The sequence below is a fragment of the Sceloporus occidentalis genome, unplaced genomic scaffold, assembly GCF_023333645.1.
Source record: "Sceloporus occidentalis isolate IW3139 unplaced genomic scaffold, rSceOcc1.0.p SCAF_5, whole genome shotgun sequence".
Taxonomy (NCBI): Eukaryota; Metazoa; Chordata; class Lepidosauria; order Squamata; family Phrynosomatidae; genus Sceloporus; species Sceloporus occidentalis.
Window position 1 is genome coordinate 11,195,376 of NW_028316985.1, and position 12,576 is coordinate 11,207,951.

A 12,576-nucleotide genomic window follows, 5' to 3' on the forward strand; every position below is an offset into this window, starting at 1 on the left:
CTTGGATGACACATAACTGTTTGTCAGTGTCTTCAATATACATACCACTTGATTCACTGAGATAGCAGAAACAGACCCTGTGCATCCGCCATTGCAAAACAGGATAATAAGCAAACACACTGGTGGATACACAAATGGTTCCACAATGCTTGTGTTCAGCAGAAGGGTGGTGTAGCACAACCACAAGTAATTGAATGAGTGTAGACTTACACTATGCAAACACAATTTATGATCTTTGCCCTCATTAATGGCTGTCTTGAACAAAGTAACCGTCTTAATCTGATTAAATTGTTTCCTGCTTTCTGCAATCTTTGTAGCAATGGGGACAGCTGGTCCCTTAGCTCTCTTCTCTTCCCTGGCACTGGGCTTTATATTGCCTTGTGGTGTGAAAGCTTTGGCATTAATGAATGCCCCATAGATTGCCATGGATTTTTTGTTCCTGGCAGATGAATCTCAACAGATGCACCTAAGAATGAAGCAGCCTGAAGTGCCAACATGTCAACAAAACCAGTCAGAAGAGACTCCCTGCAGAAGGAATGACATTTGCAATTATCTTAGACAAAATGCAATGAAACCAATTTTTCAGCTGGAACCAACCCCATTTCCACAGATGGGCATGAAAGCATAGTTTGAGATACCACAGGACTAGGGGACATAGGAGGTTAAAAAGCCACCCAGTCTCCACATGGCTGTAGACAGAGAAATATTAGGAGTGAGTAAAATGGCTTTCCCCTGCTAATTCTGGTATACAAAAAACAAGAACACAATATTACCAAAGAGCTACTTAGTTTAAGTTGCTAAGTATAAAGAAAGCTGAAGATCTGTTTAAGAGACTAATGTCTACGTTGTATACTATAAAACTGACTCATCTTGAACAATATGCCTGGAGTTCAGAAGTAAACCTGTTTGCAAAAAAGGGAAAGCAGAAGTCAAAGTGAGGTGGAGAAGGAAATGAGGGAAAATTTTAAGAATAACAAGGAGAGACCAAGGGGCCCTATGAACTATGAGTACGCAATGCCTAAATACCTTATAGGCATCAGATCCTGCCTGATTTTGGAGGCTAAGCAGGGTCTGGTTAGTATTGATGGGTGACTGCCAATGAATGCCAGCTGCTGTAGGTTATACTTCAGAAGAAGGAACTGGCAAAGCCACCCTGAGTATTCCTTGCCTATGAAAATCCTATGAAATTCATAGATCACCATAAATCAACAGGCAACTTGAAGACAGACAGACACTAAAGTATTTTGGGTATTGCATCTTGGTCTCTTCAGTGTCTCAGGAAACATGACAGATTAAAAGAAGCAACAGGAAAGAGAGGAACAATGATGAAATGATTTGTGGAGAATTGCAATCTGCTTTTGGAACAACAGTTTTTATGGCCCTTAATTTTGTAAACTGGAAGATTAGCATTCCCTCGGTATGGATTTTAATATAAAATACAGTGCAAAATTTAATTAAAGTCACACCATAAATAACAATTCTGCTTCTACAATAAATGATGTTGGAAAGCAGTGGGAACTTCCATGCACTTGTTTACATGTGACAGATATTTCACAGATTGCATACATACACAAAGATGTAGCTGCATTAACAAATATGACAGCAGCAATGGCAACATGGCACAGACCAGATCTGCCATGGCTCATTCTGGTTCCAAATTGCAAGAACATTTAACTACTTTAACCAAAACCATTTTTATTAGAGTGGATATAAAAATCATGCTAAAAGTTACTTTTACTGTTCTGCTGAAGAAATAGGAGTATTTATTATCTTATACTTTCCATAGATTTCTGAGAATGGTGTATCAGAACAATTTAGAAATAACTATAACTGGTTACAAATGATTCACGAAGTTCAACATTGGGAGATTTAGACAGACAAAACTTCATGCATAAATTGTAGAACATAGTGCCACAAAGTGTAATTACATTTGTTACTCCAGGATTGGAAAAAATCATGGGAAATGTGACTGATCAATTGGCTACTAGGAGGGCAATAAATAATCTCTAATATTAATAAACTTCTGTATATGAATTGTACAAGTTACATTCATGATCTGCCTCTGGACTTCCCAGAAGCAACTGAATAGTTAACGGTGTGAACAGGATATTGAATTAGGAAAGCACCAGGCCTGATCCTGTATGATTTTATATTCTAAATAAAACAATGGCCACGTGATTTCTAATTCCAACCTAAGCAATTTTGCAAAGGATACAATGGTGCACAGTAATTGTATTCAATCAGTGAAAACTTTGAAGGATGGGAAAAAAACTGGGCAGATCTAGTCCAAAATAACACAGGATTACTTAGTGCAGGTTGTGCAATGTATTCTGGAAATAATTGGCAAGATTCTGTAGACTTGGATTCCCTCTGTAAAATTCTGGACCCTTCAGTATATAAATAAAAGGCTGGATGTTCTTCCAATGGTCCTTTTGATTTGAATAAAAAGATACCTATGGTTTGCTTCCAGAGATTTCTTAGTCACCCGTTCCTTCCTCCATTAACTAATGATCTGGAATACTTGACTGGTGATTTTCCAAATCACACAGATAAAGAGGGCATTATAAGTAAAGGAAAAATAATTTTTGGTAAGCAATTAGCAAAACAACTTTGCTACAATTATCCTCAAATGTATCAAATTTAGAAACACATCTAGTTGGAGGGTATGACTAAAGATGAATCTGCATTATAACAGGAAATATTGACAGGGGAACAATATGGGGGAAGGGGGCACAGTCACATTAAAATGATGCATGTTTTCCTTTTCTTTACTGCAACATAATTTTACGCTTTAAATTTCTTAAATTCATGTAAATGTAAATATGCTTGGAATATCCAGAATTAGAACTGCCAGAGTGGAATCAGAAGAAACAGCCATATAATCCAGACTGTTATTTGGTCAATCAGACACCCTTGGGTTTGCAAACAGATCACTATGGAGACAGCCAGGCAGAGATATACTGTTTCTGAATGTGGATCTTGCATTTAGCTGCCATGATGAATAGATGACAATAGAGCCTTCACACAATACATTTTAGCATGTGCATCCATACTACATTTGCATTTTAGAGCAAAATACTTTTCAAAAGCTTTGAATCCCACTCAAGTAAGTACTGGAAAAGGTGCATGTGTAAAAAACAACTAAATCACCTACAACTTGCCCTGTTGTGACTTTCAGCCAAGACTTTAGAGGCTACTCTAGATTGGTACATGCATGCATGACTAGGACATAACTGTTAGACATTTCTGATCTCCCTCTTTTCACTTTGACAAGCTGGAGTGTGTCCAAAGGAGGGTGACCAAAATGGTGAAAGGTCTGGAAACCATGCCCTACGAGAAGCATCTTAGGGAACTAAGTATGTTTAGCCTGGAGAAGAGAAGGTGACATGATAGTCATATTTAAATATTTGAAGGGATGTCATAGTCAAGATAGAGCAAGCTTGTTTTGTGCTGCTCCAGAGGCAAGGACACGGAACAATGGATTCAAGCTACAGGAAAAGAGATTCTGCCTAAACATTAGAAAGATCTTCCTGACAGTAAGAGCTGTTCGACAGCGGAACATGCTGCCTTGTTTTGTTTTTTAATTTTTAAAATAATGTGACTTACAGTGATGAATGCATATTTGCTATAGTTATATTTGGGTTCTTTCATTCTTTCTTTTGTTTATATCCCCCCTTTCTCCCAAAACATGGACTCAAGGCAGCTAGATCCAGCCTCTGGGTTCTAGAGCATTATCATACCATTGCTCAATTATGAATAGCTTCACCATTCTTCTTATAAATGATAATCTAAGACCTGTTGCAGAGCAGGGAAATAACTGCAGATCCAACTGCCACTGGTACTGACATTGGTGTGCTTCAGAGCTGAGAAGATTGTCAGAATTACACTGGCATACACCAGCAGTGGCCCAGTGGAAAGTAAGTCAGAAATTACTTGAAGGCACACAACAACAAGGTATTCATTGTGAATGCTCATACCCATTACTCCTTAATCTGTCTCCAAATGCAGACAGCTATGTTGAAATTACCCATATTCACAAACTCATTCTAAGATCTAATTGCCCATGCAAGATCAAGCTACCCTCCAAATACTTTGCACCAATATAGTGCTGCTGGAAAAATTAATTTCCCTCTCAGATATTATGAAGATTGTGGCTAAACTGGCAAAAAATAAGGAAGCCTAAGGCCAGTAGCAGATGATATCATCATACTAGCTACTCAAAGGGACCTTGCACTTTGCTTCTGTGGGCCTTGGCCCCACTACCACACTGGATATCAGCCAAGGACTGTCATTGTGATTCATGGCAAGCTGTTGGTTCAGATCAGGTCAGATCAGAAATCACTGGCCAGAATTGGCTGCACATTGTGCTTGCCACATAATGCAGTACGTTAACTGTGCCAGCCTGTTTGAAACATTACAGGAGGAGAATTTTCAATTTTTTCCACATTCCACTTACATGATGTTCATTTCCTTGCATTTTTGCATCTCTATTAAATGGTCGCAGATTCCTGCAAGCATGTTTCTAAATCACCTTTTCCTTTGCTACATTGCTACAAAGTCAATGAAGTTTGATTAGAAATCTGAGAGCAAGGGGAAGTAGCACAGATTGCAGTCTTTCACCTGAAAGCCAAAGGATGCTTTCAACTGGATTTTCCATTAGTGGAGTAATGAATTCACATTCGGTTTTTATTCCAGACTTCAAATGCATTATCCAAGTTGCTGAGCCCTGTTCCCAAATATATGCAGCACCTTAGTTAAGTTTATTTAAAATTTACACAAACATCCAGAGCAAATTCACCCTTTCATGGGTACAAAAGCCACCAGTGGCTATTGCTTTGAACAGCCCTTCGTCCTAGGAACTGCAGTAAGGAAAATTCACTCAGTGCAGAGCAGTATGGTCTTGCTGGCTGGGGGACTGTAGGATTTGTAGTTCCAACAAAAGTAACTTTTTCATGTGCTAATGCAAAATGAAAAACTCCTTCAACCCCCAACAACCTGCAGGCTGTTTTTGATGCTATGTTCCTTTGTTCCTATTGCATCTGAAAATTTCAAGCTCACAATGTGAAGCTGGGTCAGGTTACAGAATTCCCAAAATGCTGCATCACTTACAAGTTTTGCTGCTTATGCATTTTGAAAAGAAATGACAGACATGCCAGGATATAGTGGGGTTGGGTTTTTTAAAGAGTCCATCTTAGAGAAAAATATGGAAATGTGAACCAAATAAACTGAGGCCAGGGATCTCCAGGTCTTTCCATGCTTGTGGGCACACTATCATGGACACTATCACAAAGAGGGTCTGCATGGCAGCCTACTTTTTCATCAAAGTTACTTCTTCAAGAAACTGAGAAGGCAGACTCTGAATTGGAGCTCCAACTATTAAGCTTTTTATTTGCCATCAGAAAGCACAAGCAAAATGCCCATTTTACAGAAGATAGTTATGTTCAAATAAATGCCTGCCTTGAACCATAAAGGGAAAAAAAAACTAAACCAGAACTACTCCAAACATGAAAGAGGATGAGAAGGAAAAGAGAAAAAAAAAAGCAGCATGCCCCCAAAAGAACAGGCAACCCCCCCCCCCCACACACACACAAACAGAGACAAAATCAAAACCAAAATACTCTCTATCCCAAGTGCTTTGGATAAGGGAGGATCAACGTGTGCTGAATTAATGCTACATTTTCTATTGCACTGTTGTTGTTGCTCTTGTTGTAAATTTTCCTTCCCAGTCTATTGGCCTACCAAGACCCTGCTCTGCAGTCTTTGAGCATATTAAGTATATGTATTGTAGATGTCCCCCAGATTTGAGAGCCACTGACTAAATCTGTTTTTCAGAGATCAGTAGTTTTTATCCTTTAAAAAGGTGATCTGCAGATGACAGCCAAGAGAGAGAGAGAGAGAGAGAGAAGAACACAGACACACAACTGACAAAGTCATATTAAACTTCAGGGATAACTGCTCATCAGCCAAAGTCAACAGAATAACAAGGGCTTTTGATGCAATGCTGATTTGATTCTCTTTTCTCCATAGGCACCATTAGTTCACATCATTCCCACATCGCTAAGCTGATTCACTGGGCTTGCACTCAGTAAAAGGGAGCAATTCAGTTGTTCAATTGTTCTAGCATGTGGGCTTTTAAAAAGAGCTGGGAAAGATTGCTTTTTGAGCTTTAACTCCCATAATTTATGCAGCCAGCATAGCTGCTGCCATTCAAAGAGAAAACAGTGCTCAAACTGGTAGAAACAGAACAAATGATGCAGTTAGGGAACAGAGGTAAACAGAAAGGTAGTAAAGGAACACCTAGCTACTTTCAATGTACTCAAATATCTTGAGCTACATATAACTACATCCAGGGGCACTTTGAGATCTAATCTCAGAGTTTGTCAATAATCTGAAAACTCTTGGAAAACAGGTGTTGCCCCTGCAGATTGGAGGACAAATGTTGCCTTCATTTTTAAAAGGAGAGCCAATGGTTTGAGCAATGAACTACAATTCTGGAAAACAGGGTTTGAATCCTGGCTTGGCCACTGAGTGACCTTGGGCAAGGCACAGTCTCTCATCCTCAGAGGATGGCAATGGCAAACCCTCTCTTGCCAAGAAAACCCCATGATAGTTTTGCATTAGGGTCACCATAAGTCGGAAACAACTTAAAGGCACAGAAAAATAACAGATCACCCGGGCAACCATCAGCTGGACCTCCATACCAGAAAAGGGTCTAGAACAGTTGGCCTGTGAGAATTTTTTAAAATGCTGTGGTTACTAATAGTCAGCATGGGCTTCTTCCAAAATAAATAAATAAATAAATAAATAAAAATCACGTGAAACTCAACTGCATGCTTGGTAGATGAGAGGACTGCTGTGAGTTTGTGTATCTTGGTTTCACTATGGCTTTTAACAGAGTTCTCCATGGTGCTCTCACAGATAAACTGGTAAAATGGGAGCAAGACAGTGCTATTGTTAGGTGGATTTGTAGCTGTCTTGCAGCCTGAATTCAAATAGCACTCATCAACGGTCCTCATCAATCTGGAGAAAATTGGCAAGTGGGGACCTGAGGATTCAGTTTTGTTCAACATCTTTATATAGTTCTTGGTGGTATAAAGGGCATCCCCATCAATTTTGCAGATGATACAAATGTGGGGAAGGTAGATAAAATGCCTCAAAAGACTGAATCAGAATTGAAGATGACCTTAACAGATTAGACTGCTGGACCAAAATGAACAAAATAAATTTCACCATGGATAAACTTATCATACTGTATTTGGGCAGGGGGCAAAAATCAGATGCACAGATATAATGTGGGTACCACCTGGACTGATATCTGGCATTTGGTAGACCACAAACACAAGTTGAGAGTGTGAGGCAGTAGCAAAAACAGCCAATGCAATTCTAGGCTGCTTCACCAGGAATATAGTTTCTACATCAAAGGATGTAATAGTGCAACTTTATTCTGCTTTAGAGAGCCCCACCTGGAATACTGTGCCCAGTTTTGGACATTGCACTTCAAAAAGTATTGGCAAATTGGAATATGTCCGGAGGGCAACCAAATTTTTAAAAAGTCTGAAAGCCAAACCATAAGAGGAATGATTGCGGAATGATTGCTTAACCAGGAGAGAAGAAAGACTGAGAGGTGATATGTTAACCTCAGAGTCAGGGACCTTCCCAGCAGATAATGATCACCAATTAGCAGACATTAATCCTCTTTTGCATTAGTCTCCCAGCCTGAGGCCGGCCATCAGCACAGAACAAGACACATGCAAATCACTCCTGCATTCCCAGGCTCACACAGTATATATACACCCAACTTTTCCAGGCAAAGCATTCTCTGAAGATGCCAGTCACAGATGCTGGCGAAACATCAGGGAAAAAATTTTCTAGAACATGGCCACACAGCCCGAAAAACCCACAAAAAACCAAAGATATATTAACTGTTTTCAAGTATCTGAAGTTATTTTCTGCTGCTCTAGAGGACAAGTCCCAAAACAATGGGCTCAATTTACTAGAACTGATAGTCTGACTAAATGGTAGGAAGACCTTCCAAAATTGTAAGACCTGTTTGACAGATTCCCTCAGAAGGTGGTGGTCTCTCCTTTGCTAGAGATTTCTAAACCCAAGTTGGATGTCCAGCTCTTGGAGGTTCTTTAGCAGTGGATTCCTGTACCGGCAGAGACTGGACTCGTTGGCTCTTGGGATCACTTCCAACTGTATACTACTCTTTTATCATTCATAAAGTACAGTGGTCCCTTGGTATTCCCTGGGGCTTGGCTCCTGGACCTTCCTGTGGATATCAAAATCTGTGGATGCTCAAGTCCCATTAAATACAACGGTGTAGTAAAATGGTGTCCCTTATATAAAATAGCAAAATCAAGGTTTGCTTTTTGGAATTTATATTTTTAAAAATATTTTCAAGCCATGGATGGTTGAATCCATGATTAAGAAATCTGTGGATACAGAGGTCAGATTTTTTTTTTTTTTGTCATCAGCTGGTTGAAAGTTTCATACCAGCTGATTGGTCCAATATGTGAAAGGGGGCCCAACCTGTTGCCCTAAGGAAACTGGTGGCTCATATATTTGTCTCTTAACAAGGGACTGTGAGGAAAGAAACCTCTAAGTGCTTGTGAAGGCAGTCACTCTCCAAAGCAGGTACAGGCACATGTGTTCCAAGGTCTCTCCTCACCTTGTGCTTTGGGTAAGGAGTAATATGCTGCTGCAATTACTCTTCCTTATGCAGCACAGTGGCATTCTAGTTTGGGAGTAGGCAGGGAAGTCCCCTAACCAGATGGCTTTTCTCTAGCCCATAAACGAGACAGCTATTCTTGATGAGTGTCTTGTTTGTTTGTTTGTTTGTTTGTTTGTTTGTTTAGTCAGTTAGCTAAATCTATATCCTGATTTTTTTTCAATGAGCTAAAGGCAGCATACATTGTCTTTTCCCTTCCTCACTTTATTCTCACAACAATCCTTTGAGGCAGATCAGCAAAGACAGCATGTCTAGCCCAGGGAGTGTCATGACCATCCAACCCTTGTTTAAAGACCTCCAAAGATGGAGAATCCGCCACCCTCTAAAGCAATCTATTCCACTGTCAAAACAGCTATTAGGATAAACAAAAGTTCTTCCAAATGTTTAAGTGGAATCGGTTTACTTGTAATTTTGATCCGTTGGTTTGTGTTCTAGCCTCTGGAGCAGCAGAAAACATGTTGGCTCCATCTTCTATGTGACAATGGTTGTTGTGTGCCTTCAGGTTGTTTCCAACACATGGTGAACCTCCCTAAACTGTTCCTTATAACATGGTGGAAGGCAACTCCTGATATAAGAAAACACTGCAAGGCCTCGACTCTTCCTTGCTTATTTTTCTCAGTTGTAAACCAAGATATTCAAGTAAACACAAACAGTATTTAATGCCTTTACCCACCCACAGCTCCCCTTATGGCTCTCCCAACTGCTCTGTCTCAGGGTATTATCACAGAACATTTATTTACTATAGAAACTGATAGCCCTGTGATACGTGTGTTTGATTTCTGCTTGTTTTGTCTACCAGGAGGAACTTTCCCACCAGAACCACCTCTTCACTATTCTACTTTGCTTCTCTGCCTTGGCATCACTAGGCACAGTAGCACTCAAGAGGGTTGCTTCTTCCCACTCACTCTTCTTCACAGTGAAGAAAACCAGTTTTGCGGTAACTTAGTAAAATAAACCTCTCTTCTAACTCTGTGCTTCTGTTCCCCCTGCTCCCTAAATCTGCATCCTCCTTCCTCTGGTCTTTTGTTGCATTCTTTATAAGGTCGACTGTGGCAATCTTTGATTTCCAGTGGGGTAGAAATGCTGAAATCTCTTGAAGCTAAAGTGACAAAGAGTCTTGTGTCATCTTACAGATGCACATGTTTTGTTTGGCATAAGCCTTTTTATGGATTGCAGCCTGCTTCATCAGATACACAGCTTGATGGATTTCCACTCCATATGGCTACATGTGGCGCTTTCCAAGTAACAATTTGGTACCTTGTTATTTTGGTTGATGCTCAGTGTTACTTCCTCTTGCTCATCACTCTGCTGACAGCTGTGCCTTCCTTGTTTTCCTTGACTTGACTGATTGTTTTCTGGGACAATTTCAATTTTTTTCTTTAATTATGCCTTGTGAAATAATAGCTCTACAGATATCCAGAAACAGCACTGTAGACTATCTGAAAGACCCCCAAAATAACCCTGCCTGAATTTTAAGAGTTTTAAGGGCTTTCTTTTGGTATCACGACTACCACTACTACACTGCGCCTTCTTTCTTTTGGTATCACTACCATCACTACTACACTGCGCTTTCCACATTCACTGAGGTTAGGATGCAGGACCCCCATGAAAGTGGAAAAATCACAAATTAAAAACCCACACGTTTTAAAAACCTGTGGTAACACCTTTCTAGGAATCTCTAGGTCCTCCAATTCAACTTTACGGTCACCATTCACCAGATTGTGTGATGCGGCAGCTAAAAAGGACAATGAATTTTTAGGCTGCATTATTAGTGTCTAGATCAAGGGAAGTAACAGTGCCACTCTATTCTGCTTTGGTTAGGCCCCACCTGGAATATTGTGTCCAGTTCTGGGCAACACAATTCAAAAAGGACATTGAGAAGGTGGAGTGTGTCCAAAGGAGGGCAACTAAAATGGTGAAGGGTTTGGAAACCATGCCCTATAAGGAACAACTTAGAAAGCTGGGGATGTTTTGCCTGGAGAAGAGAAGGTTAAGAGGTGATATATTAGCCCTGTTTAAATACTTGAAGGGATGTCATACTGAGGAGGGAGCAAGCTTGTTTTCTGCTGCTCCAGAGACTAGGACCCAGAACAATGGATGCAAGCTCCAGGAAAAGAGTTTCCACCTCAACATTAGGAAGAACTTCCTGACAATAATGGCTGTTCAACAGTGGAACAGTGGAACCTTGGAGTGTAATGGTATCTCCTTCCTTGGAGGTCTTTAAGCAGAGGCTGGATGGCCATCAGTCGGGGATGCTTTGATTGAGATTTCCTGCATGGCATGGGAGTCTCTTCCAACTCTATGATACTATGATTCTATGAGGAGGAGTAGCTTCTTTCCTGTCTTGCTCTCATTCTCATCCCTTTACTTGTACAGTACACAAATCCCACAACTTTTTTTTTACATCAAGAAAACATTTAGCCTAGTGGTTTTCCTGTCATTCACTTGTGGCTCATTGATGTGGCACACCTGCAGACTTTTTGTGGCACACAAATGTGCTACGGCACAAGGGCTGAAAAGTACTGCTTTGAAGTGTCACAAGACACTCCAGCCGTATTCTCTCCCCGCTATTTCTAACAAGCAGAAAAGGCCAGAAGGACTGTAGATATTCATTATGTCGCTGACATCACATCTTATGTCGCACACTCCTCAATGTTGTCAACATGGGGGGGGGGGGGAAGGTTGAAGTGAAGGAGCCTGCAACGTGACCAGGAACCCTTTATAGTCTTTCCAGGCCATAAGAAATCAATATGCCATCTAGTTGAGGGAAATTACATTGTGGCCTAGGATAAACCAAACCAGAGAATGTTTCATTCTCTGTGGCTGGTGGTTTTGATTAAAACCCCACAGCATTTGTGAATCTAGTCCCAGGAACTCCTAAGAATAAGGTTAAAATTCATTACAGGCATTTTACAGATATATATACTGCAATACTATTGAGAAATGTCTAGTATCCCACATGTTTTTAAAAAACATATAAAGTCAAATCTTTGCTTTAAAACCCCTAAAATCCTTTGTTCTGAGGTGTAAACCCTTAAGAGTGCCTGGCTCATTAAACAGAATCTCAGAAACAGTCAGCTGATGACTGGAACTCAGCATCATTATTGAGCAAAATATGAACTTGCTGTGATGATCTAAACCGTATTTGATTACTGTTGTGCTTCTGTGTATGTGGGATCAAGATTAAAAAAGATACAGATAGAGTGACAGAAGGTAGATATATTCCTATTATGTGTGAGTTATCACCACATCACTTCGTTGCCCTTTCCAGCACACAGGCTTTCCAGAATGTCACCCGAAAGAATATTAACTATTGCTGGGTGGCATTCATGTGGTTTTCTTAGGCTTAAGGAACACATTAAAGTTGTCGCTTCCAACATCTTTTTCTTTCTCTTTTACCCTAGTGTGAGAGCAGGCCCCTCACTGTATATCAGAACCTTATAGCAAGGAGGTAAGGGACTTTAAACTTATATGATCCCAATCCAGATTGGACCCACTTAGCCTGTCATTTATACTGCAAAATGTGTGGGTACATGCCTTCAAGCTGCGTGTTGACATTTGGCAACCCTGTGAATTGCATAGGATTTTCTTAGGCAAGGAATACTGAGAGGTGGTTTTGCTAGTTCCTTCCTCTTAAATATAACCCACAGCACCTGGTATTTATTGGTGGCCTCTCATCCAAGTCCTAAGTAGAGCTGACCCTGCTTAACTTCCAAGATCAGTTGAGATTTGGTGCCCTTAGGGGTTTAAGCCATCTATAATTTAGTGATCTATTGTTTTGCAATATAAATCATAGGTACAGTAGTGCACTTCATCAAGACTTGTGAATGTGTTCTTGCTATTTG

General features: G+C 40.3%; 1 protein-coding gene across 1 annotated transcript in view; it reads right to left on the bottom strand.

The window, feature by feature from the left end:
* The window catches only part of LOC149311661 (alpha-N-acetylneuraminide alpha-2,8-sialyltransferase-like), a 97,726-nt gene that overhangs the window by 1,501 nt on the left and 83,649 nt on the right, over positions 1-12,576 (bottom strand). The gene's annotated exons all lie outside the window — the stretch shown is intronic.